We start from the raw sequence: 9,204 nt of genomic DNA, 5'->3' as shown, positions 1-9,204 counted from the left end.
CCACCACCTCCCTGGGCAGCCATTCCAGTGCCTGATCACTCTCTGAGAGAAAAAGTTTTTCCTTATGTCTAACCTAAACCTCCTCTGGTACAACTTGTGGCCATTTCCTCAGGTCCTGTTTGTTGCCTGGGAGAAGAGGCCAAACACCTCCTCATCACAACCTCCCACGCTTCAGAAACTCATCTCTTGCACTTACCAGGCAACTGGAGGGGCAGGCACTGCAATGAAACTGTGTTCCACAAAGCCTGACCACCAGCCAGGGTTGTGCAGGTCCTTCAAGCAGTTCTGGCCCTTTTTCTGTCTCTTTTCCTGAAGCTGAGAGCTTTGCACAGCATCACTTGGCCCCACCAGAGCAGAATGGTCTCCTTTTACCCCACAGCGCAATTCTCACCCATGCTTTGGAGAACAGAAAGCTCACTCTGCAATTAGTATTCGTACAAGCTCTCCCTGATCTCAGCAGACACGCTGCATCTTTTAATCAGCTCTTACAGATGTGGATCTACACACACACAGTGGTCCGATATTTGGTACTGACACATTTATTTCTCAAGGAACAGATTCACTGACAACACTTCAGGTTTATTTGCATTTTAAGGTTAGGAGGAAGTGGATCTTTTGTACTGATTCACTTTGAAAGCCTATATCTAAACAGAGTAAGGCACACTTCTCTTACAAAGACCTTTTTCAAGTCAAAAGGCAAGTTGGGGCAGCCAAGTTGCAAGAAGACACAGAGACACAGAGCATTCCACAATCCCAACCAGATGCCCCAAGGACTATGCTTGCCCACTGCCGTGCGCAGCAGGACTGAGATCATTCTCAAACTGAAGTCAGATGGACAGGCCCAGCCAGCCAGCAGCGTTGGCCAGACTAAGCAAACAACCTTTACTCTGGTCCCAAAGCCACTTAGCTCAGACAGAGCTCAGCATGCCTCTCTTATCTCTCATGTGCACACAAAGTGTTGACAAGGCACCTTGTCTTTCTAAGCCAAGTCAGCTACTAGTTTAGGAACACAAAAAAAAAAACAGCTTGGTGAGGAATATTTAGAAGTGGAGTGGGGGGGGGGGGTGTCAAATAGGACTATTTGGGAAATAGCACCGTTTCAGCAGGTATAGTGGTTTCCCACTGGGAACTGAAGGCCAGGGATGGAGGACAAAGATGAAGCTTCCTGGTGCCACCTCCAGTTTATTTGCATTTCAGGCATCAGGACAGCCACTGTTAGCCTAAGTTCCCTGGAGCTTTGCCAATTCTAGCTGTTTGGGGACTTTTTTTTTTTTTTTTTTTTTTTACATATACAGCTGCCACCGTCCTAACTGACACTATGACATAGCTTTCCCCATTTTAACAAATCATCTAGTAGGTTTCTCACTTAAAACGGGATTAAAGAAAACTAAATGGCATCAAGAGATCAAGCATTGGCCGTCTGCCATGGATGATGAAGCTATTTACAAGAAGGAAACTCGAAAGATCAGCTAGTCCTATTGAGACCAGGGGTAGCTCAAACTGTGAGGAACCAAGACATGCAGGGAGACCTCACCGTGACAGCATGAGCCACAGCTGTGCACCATATACCTATCACTCTCTGAAATAGAGAGGAACATTCTGTTGGTTCCTTGAGCTCACTTGGACAGACAGCTTGTTAGGACATTGCCTACAAGATGAAAGCATTCCTTCTCACGGCTCTATAGTCTCCTCGTTCAAAAGCCTGTGCAATTCAGTGATCCCGAACTACAGCTGTTGTTTAAATAAAGTTGTGGGCTGGTTACCCAAGAGCTTGTTTTCAGCCCCACTTTGAGAAGCACAAAGTGAGTAGGAAGAGCCTGGGGCTGGGAAGGTGCCAGAGCAGGGACTCTCCTGCAGCAAACCCATGACTCATGCTCAGGGGCTGGCAGCCAGCAGCGCTGCTCCACCAGCAACCAGTCCAACTGGGTTGGCACCAGGGCCCAGCCGGCTCCAGGAAGCCTGATGCTTGGTTATGTCAAGCCTATGGCGCAGAAATTCCTCCCAGGGCCACCTCGCCCTCCTCGCCGCATTCCCCGCTTTGCACAAGTGGCACGCACACGAGCCGTCTGTGTTTGGCGATGTCGGGAGGCCAGCCAGAGGCCCTGCAGGCTCTCCTTTTGCAGTTGCAGAGACAGCTCTGCAGGAGAAGTGCTCTCATTGCCAAAACTAAAAAGAAAAAGAAAAAAGGAAAAAAAAAATAAAAATAAAAAGTGGCACTTTCTGCAGCAGCGCAGCTTTCAGACACTTTGCCTTTCCACTCTGACTGCACCAAGCTGTCAAAGAGGAAGCAAAAGCAAGCCACAAATTACAGCCTTGCAGGCTTGGGAAGAGCCTTAGGCACATCTGAAGCTTGTTCCAGCTCAAGCAGCAGCAGCCTCCACATGACTCATTGACATCTCACTGGGTCCCGGCTCAGAATGGGCTCCCTGCAGCATGCCAGATGCTCTGCCCCTGTCCTTGCGACCAGCACAGTGCAGAGGAACAACTCCAGCACCAGCATGGTTCATTCTGCTGCCCCAAGTCCTTCACCTCCCCAGCACAGCAAAACCACCCCTGCCCCACAGAAGCAGACAGTGCTGTGCTGGATTAGTGACCTGAATCAGCCCAAGGCAGCATGCAGAGAGCCAGCAGGGCAGTGGGAAGGAGGCCTCCCCATGTCCCTTGCATCAGCACTAACAGCCCAACCTGGACCCAGGGTGCTGTCTGAGCACCAATGGCAGCATGGGATAAAAGCAGTAAGGACCAGCCTCTTTTGGCAGTGCTCAGCACTGCTGGCATGGCAGCCCTGCTCCTTCCCACGTTCTACAACTTAATTATCTAAAGGGGTCAGATCAAGTGCACCGGATTTTCCAAGCAAAGCAAAACAAAACCTCAAATCTCTCTGCAGAGAGTTCTCATTTTGCTGTATTTCTTTTGTCCTGCCACAAGTTTTTCATTATAGTTAGAAGCTGTTTTTTTCTTTGTTTCTTCAGCATTTTATGTACTACTTGGTGGGATTACTCCTCTCCTCCAGGGAAGGACATATCCCAATGCACTGCACTGCTCTTTCAAACCAAACAGATTAGCTACAAAGAGTCAGAGGACAGCTGCCTTAAATGCTTCGCTCTCACAAGCCAGGATTTCTGACCGGTGCTCCCAGGGCCTGAGAGCACAGAGTCAATAGAAAAGCAGAAGAATCGATAATTTAGCATCGCCTTGCAAAGCCCATGCTTCAAAGGAGATGCATACAGTGCAGATTCCCGTTTCTGCTCTCATTGTGTCATCTTCCCAAGGCTGTAAGCAGTAAGAATGCAGCCAGGCAAACATCCACTACCAGCATGCAACAGCCTTTGAAGGGGAAACAGCTTGCTTTTTGTAAATCGAAAGGAGAATTAAGCCCTAGGTTCGTTCTAAGTCTGACTTTCTCCCCAACCCCCAAGAAATCATTAGGAATATACACCTAGGCCACCCAGGAAGAAAATAAAGGAAAAATGAAAAATGAAGTTTAAAATATACATCAGAAATCTCAAGGAAACTTTAAAAAAAAAAAAAAACCCACAAGGAAAAGAGGAGGGAGATTTTAGGACAGCTTTATTCCCATTTGTGCTACAACAGAAGAAGCCCCATGGGACCCCCAGGAAATACTGTCCCCTTCTCCTCCCCACCTTATCTGTCAGGATTTCTAACAGATGACTCCAGCTGCTTATAGGAACTAAAACCCTCTCCAATAAAAGGAGTGGGTTTGATGCTTTTTTAGGTTTTCAGCAATAAAAGTGAGAGATGAACAAAGAAGCGTGCTTACCTAATCCCATCGTCACTGCTCCCCCTCCCTCAGTCACGCTGTGATGTTGCATTGAAGCTCACCACAGTTTCTGAAAGCAGCCAGCTCTTGGCAAGTGCATCTCTCCCATTAAAGAGCTGCTTTTTGAAGGTGCTTTTAATACATCAGTTCTATTAAAAAAAAAAAAAAAAAACCCTTTAAAAACCTTTGCTCCCCATTTCTAAGAGCCTCTCAGAAAGGATGGCATTAAAAAAAAATAAGCTTTAACCTGAGTCCTCAAAGTCTAGGGGGGCGAAATAAAAGAGAAGAGCCTTGCTCGTGGCTTCCACCTGCCTACAGCAGCCTTTGGGAACCAACACTTGGCTGCAGCCCCAGCATAGCCCCATGGGGCTTCCTAAAGCAGGCACCATGGGGCCAAGCTGTGATATGAGGGGGACCCAGCATGGGTTTCTCTTCCACCACATTTTATCAGTGTGAAGTGGAGGGAGAGGACAATGTCTTCCTGCCAAAGAGCTCTCGTGCAGAGTGAGCATTGCTTCCACGTGCCTTTGTCCACAGTGATCAAACCTGAGCTTTGCTGGGTGCTATAGAGTACAGCCCCACGGTAATGGGCAGCACACTGCTCATCCTCTACCTCCTCTTCCACCTTCCTGCTGCCTCTGGGCTGGTCCCAGCTTGGTGCAGAGCCCAGTGCCATTGCCTTGCTTCTGTGCTGTTGCTACCAGTCAGAAATGGGCAAAACACAGCTGCCAAAAATCAAAAAGCTTTTTATAAAGCAGAGGCCTGAGGTTTTTATTATTATTATTATTATTATTGCTTACTTTCTGCTTTGCAGGTTTTCAAGGATTACTCTTAGAAGCTCCACGGCTTTTTTTCTGCAGTGCAGGCTGATTTGCAGCACACTGAAAATCTGCTTTGCCTTGACTCAGCTCACACAGCAGTGATTACACAGTCACGGGACTATGGGAGCCATGGCACAAAGTGCTGTCAGCTCTGAGGAGAAGAGATGGCAGGGGACAAAAAGCCTCAGGGCCTTGTGCAAGGACTGAGCAAACATTCCCCCTCCCCCCCCCCCCCAGCATTATTCATGCAGCTTCCTCTGCTGTTGGAACACTTGTTTTTCCCTTCCTTCTGTACCCGCAGCAAAGTGGAAGGCACAGAAGGGAGTACAGTTTCATTTGGAGAAGAGGGCACAAACCACAAGAGTTTGGAACAGAAATAATCACCCACATCTGCTGAGGCTCAGATGAGCAAACAGGGTGAGCTGGCATGTAGGACAAGGAGCAGGGATGGATGGGGAGCTCTTGGAGCTTGGGACCTCAGCAAGAGGCCCAGCAGTGCCACACGTAGGGATATCTGCATGCCTGGGGCCGAGTGCCATCCAGCCAGGCAATAGCATTAAGTGACTTATACAGCAGCAGCTGACTGCTGGCACTGGGGTGGGCCTCTCAGAGGCACAAGGGGGAAGTGGGAGCCCTATGGCTGCAGCAGCCCACACTCAGAGCCAAGGGCTGCAGAGCAAGTCCATCATCCTCTACTGTAGCACAAGCAAGGCACAGGGCTGTAATCTCTCTGGGTGTCACAGGAGAGCTCTACAGCAGCCTGCCCACCAGCAGCCTCCCTTCTCACCACTCACCCCTCAGCAACTGGGGCAGTGTCCGAGTATCTCTGCATAGCAACAAGCACAGAGTAATAGAGATGTGAAAGAAGGAACAAAGCCCTCTTCCCTTTCCCCAGGGAAGGCAGAGGCATAGGAGCTCCCAAACCCAGGCATCGTGACACAACCACAGAACAAAAGCATGGCGGAGCCCAGAGAAAAGAGAAACATGCAAAAATCACTTTGGAAAGAGCAGCAAACTCCATTCCTAGCTTAGTGCATACAGCCACCTCTCACAAAGAGACTCAGGACACATAGCACCAAAGCATTGAAAAGGAGCCCCTCAGTTCTTTGCAGCCACTCTTTAAAACCTGTCCCACAGCTGCTTGCCCTCCGGTTGTGATTGCAGTGCTCAGCTGTGTCAGTCTCTGTGTGCTCTGGTGGGGGGGGGGGGGGGGGAGAGGGTTGGATGAGGTCCAGAGCCACCTCCAGTCCTCCCCAACAGATCTGCAAATGGGAGTTAATTAACCCTGAGAGATTTGGAAAGTTTTTCCATTAAAAAAAATATATAAATATCATCGAGTTTGAACTGCTCCTATTTCACAGGGGAGCTCAAAGAGCACACCGCTTTTGCTCCTCTTTGGTTTTCCTGATGCTGCCTGGGGTGATCAGCAGGCAGCTGGCATTTGTGTGACTTCTAACAGAGATATCTCGATTTCCCCATAGCTTTCCACAGTAAGCTACATGCAGGGGAGCCACATCTCTTCCTTGCATGTCCCTGTTCATAGCAGGGAAATTGGACCAGATGACCTTTAAATGTCCCTTCCAGCTTGAATGATTCTATGATTTCAGCAGCACTTGTTGGGGTGGAACTTCTCCCTGTCCTGCCACAAAACTGGGCTGAGCTGACCTCTGGGTCCCAAACCTTTGGACAGCACTGGTGCTCTCTGTTCTGTTTGCCCTGGTGCTCTTACTGTGTGCTAAATAGCGAGGATTTGGCTATCTTAAGCCAGACAAGATATCCAGGTGGAGACGTTATCTCCCTGAGTGCAGAGGCCGACAGGACTGCAGCATGACAGGGGATGTCAGAAACTGCCTTCTGCCTTCTGTAAACAGTGGCTGAGCTCAGAGTGGGATCAGCCCCCAAACCTGGCAGGAAAGCAAACTCCTTGCAGTCACGCGCCCATGAGCTCAGAGCCTTCCAAGGAATCTCAAACCTGGAGGGTTTTTCAGAAGAGGAGCAATGCACATCAGTTAGATCAGGTTGCTGTGGGCCAGCAGCAACGCTCAGAATTAAAACACCTGGAGAGGCTGCCCTGCTGCCTCTGGCACTGTAGCCATGTGCATCAGGTCTGGGGAGAGACTGGCCCCATGTGGACCCGATCAGGCCCCGAAGCAGTTGGAAGCTCACCCAGCACAGCAAAAGCAATGCAAAATGAGGCTTCAGGCTCACATGGCTGCAAGTGACACAAAGGAGGGGAAAGGGGACGTGTGCTGGGGTCTGATCGGTCTGAGGGTCATGTGGTGAAATGAAAAAGGGGTGAGCTGCCACGGAAGGGCCCACACACCTGAGCTGCAGAGTCACCCTTCGGGTTTTCCTGGTGCTAAATACTTGCTCAATGCTCTGTGGTTCTCACTTCCTTCTTTCGGAGGGGAGAGAGTTGGACAAGCCACGCTTTGGCATGCTTTCCCTCTCACCCCCCACCCCCAAAGGCTTGGGGCAGGTGACAGGCTGCAATCAGAGCAATCAGCTCTTTGGGGGTTTCTCTTTCCAACAAGGAAAACTGATCACTCTTTCCTTGTTGGAAAGAGAAACCCCCTGTTTCTTGTTGGAAAGAGAAACCTACTGTTGGTTTGGGTCAGGCTCCCAGCACCAGAAAAAGCAGCAACGGGGGTTCCCCACATCTGTCCTTGTAGGCAGCAGGGAACCTGCATTTTGCCCAGCTGAGGATGCTGGCAGATGCTGTGCTTTTGGGGTTCTGATTTTGAGCTGACAGTGCCCACTTCCTCACAATAAAGGGATGGAAAATGCGTTATTTGGTGGTAAAAGCACATGCCTGGCTTGGCCACCATCTTGGTGACGAGCACCTACTGTAGAAAGGCCATGGGAAGGAGGACAGGTGCAGGGCCACAGGCTCCAGGGCACTGCTCACTGGGGTCACTGTCTCAGGATCACTCTTTCTACCAGACATCCTCCCATTATGCTGTTCTCATGGCATCAGTAAGAGCCTCTGCATGGCAGAGAAAATGTGTAAACACATGGAAGTGTTTACAATTATTACAAATACAAATAAAATAAAGAGGGCTACAATGTAGCAACTTCTTAGTTGTACCCCGGCAGTTTTAGAGAAGCAGAACCGAAAAAGGAACAGAAAACCCAGAGCCCGCGGGCCTCCTCGTTGCTGGGGGAGGGAAGGGGAGGGGAGGTGAGTGGGGCTCAGAGCCCCCCCTAGCCTCCCATCCAAATTACGTCCACTAGGATCGAGCACATCCGCTGGGGGGAGCCAAAAACAGAGAGATCGGCTGGGGAGCTCCGATTGGGGCGTGTGCTGGGCTTGCAGGAAGCGGATACGGGACAGGAGGCGGCCCAAGGGGCCAGCAGCAGTGTTCTCTGGGGTCGCCTGCTGGTGGCCCTTAGGCACCTCGTCATTACTCTCCGTTGCGTGAGGCTCTGGGTGCCGCTGTTCCACCATGACTGCTGCATCAGACACAGCAGGCTGCAGGCAGCAAGCTGGTAAAGATGACATGCCAGCACCTGAGATGCGCATGTGGTTGGAAAACCGGGCTCCTTTTTGGCTCTAGCACTGGCTGCTTGTCACTCAGAGGGTGCTGACACACTGGAACGGGTTGCCCGAGGAGGTTGTGGATGCCCCGTCCCTGGATGCATTCAAGACCAGGCTGGATGTGGCTCTGGGCAGCCTGGTGTAGTGGTTGGTGACTTGGCACGTAGCAGGGGGTTGAAACTAGATGATCTTTGAGGTCCTTTTCAACCAAGGGGTTGAAATTGATTCGATGAAACAAATCGGGAATGAGCCCTTGGAGCTAAGCCAGAAGGAAGCCTTCCCAGTCCTACAGCCACATCCTCCTGGAAAACAAACCCCTGAAGCACCCTGAGGGATGCATGGAAAGGAATGGAGTCCCCACTCTGCAGCATCGGGGCTGCCAGATGGCACTGGGCAGCGCATGGGGATGTGAGGACAGAGTTTGGCAGCTCCCAGTCCATCCAAAGGAACTCTGCCCCGCTTTCACGGAGTGAAGGCCGGGCTGGGCTTCCTTACAGCACAGCTGGGCGCAGTCCCCAGCACGCATATGGGGTAGAAAACGGACAGGGAGTGCAGTATGAAGCATTTTCACCACTTACCCAAACGCCAACACCGGAACAGTAAGCGAAGAGCTGAAAATGCCCAAAAAGTTCCTGGGAAGGGGAAAGTGGTGGCTGGGGTCAGCAGGCTGAGGCTGAGCTGGGCTGCTCACAAGCTGCTCCACCCGCCGGGCACTGCCATCAGTGCGCACAGCGGTGTGTGCACCTCGCACAGGTTGCTGCATGCACCCTCCTGCTGGGAGCGCGGTGCTGGCACTCGAGGCGCAGGGCAGGGCGCTCCACGGTAACTTCGATAATGGGGAGCTGCTAACGAGCGGCACACCAACGCCAGCAAGTGTGTTTCTGCGTGATGCCTGGAAGAGCTATGTCAGGAATGCGAACAGGGCTGAGACGCTGTATGGGGACTATTTTTTTTTCTCTTTCTGCCTGCAGAGCCAGACGTCCTTCGCTGCTCGGAGTGGGACACACAGATTTCTGCATACGAGCCAGAATTGCCATTTCCATGCATTCAGGGCATGTGTGTGT

General features: G+C 50.9%; 1 long non-coding RNA gene across 1 annotated transcript; it reads right to left on the bottom strand.

Moving 5' to 3' along the window:
- Positions 1-322: 322 nt before the first annotated feature.
- On the bottom strand, positions 323-9,012 carry LOC146543855 (uncharacterized). The gene is made up of 3 exons (XR_014884611.1): positions 8,719-9,012; positions 3,782-3,930; positions 323-2,166 (listed from the first exon to the last, which is right to left on the bottom strand). It is a non-coding gene; the product is annotated as an uncharacterized LOC146543855 (long non-coding RNA).
- Positions 9,013-9,204: the final 192 nt, after the last annotated feature.

This window comes from Meleagris gallopavo, chromosome 8 (genome assembly GCF_905368555.1).
Source record: "Meleagris gallopavo chromosome 8, MGAL_WU_HG_1.1, whole genome shotgun sequence".
NCBI classification, from domain to species: Eukaryota; Metazoa; Chordata; class Aves; order Galliformes; family Phasianidae; genus Meleagris; species Meleagris gallopavo.
Note: the sequence above shows the minus strand (reverse complement) of the source record. Positions and strands in the feature narration are given on the sequence as shown.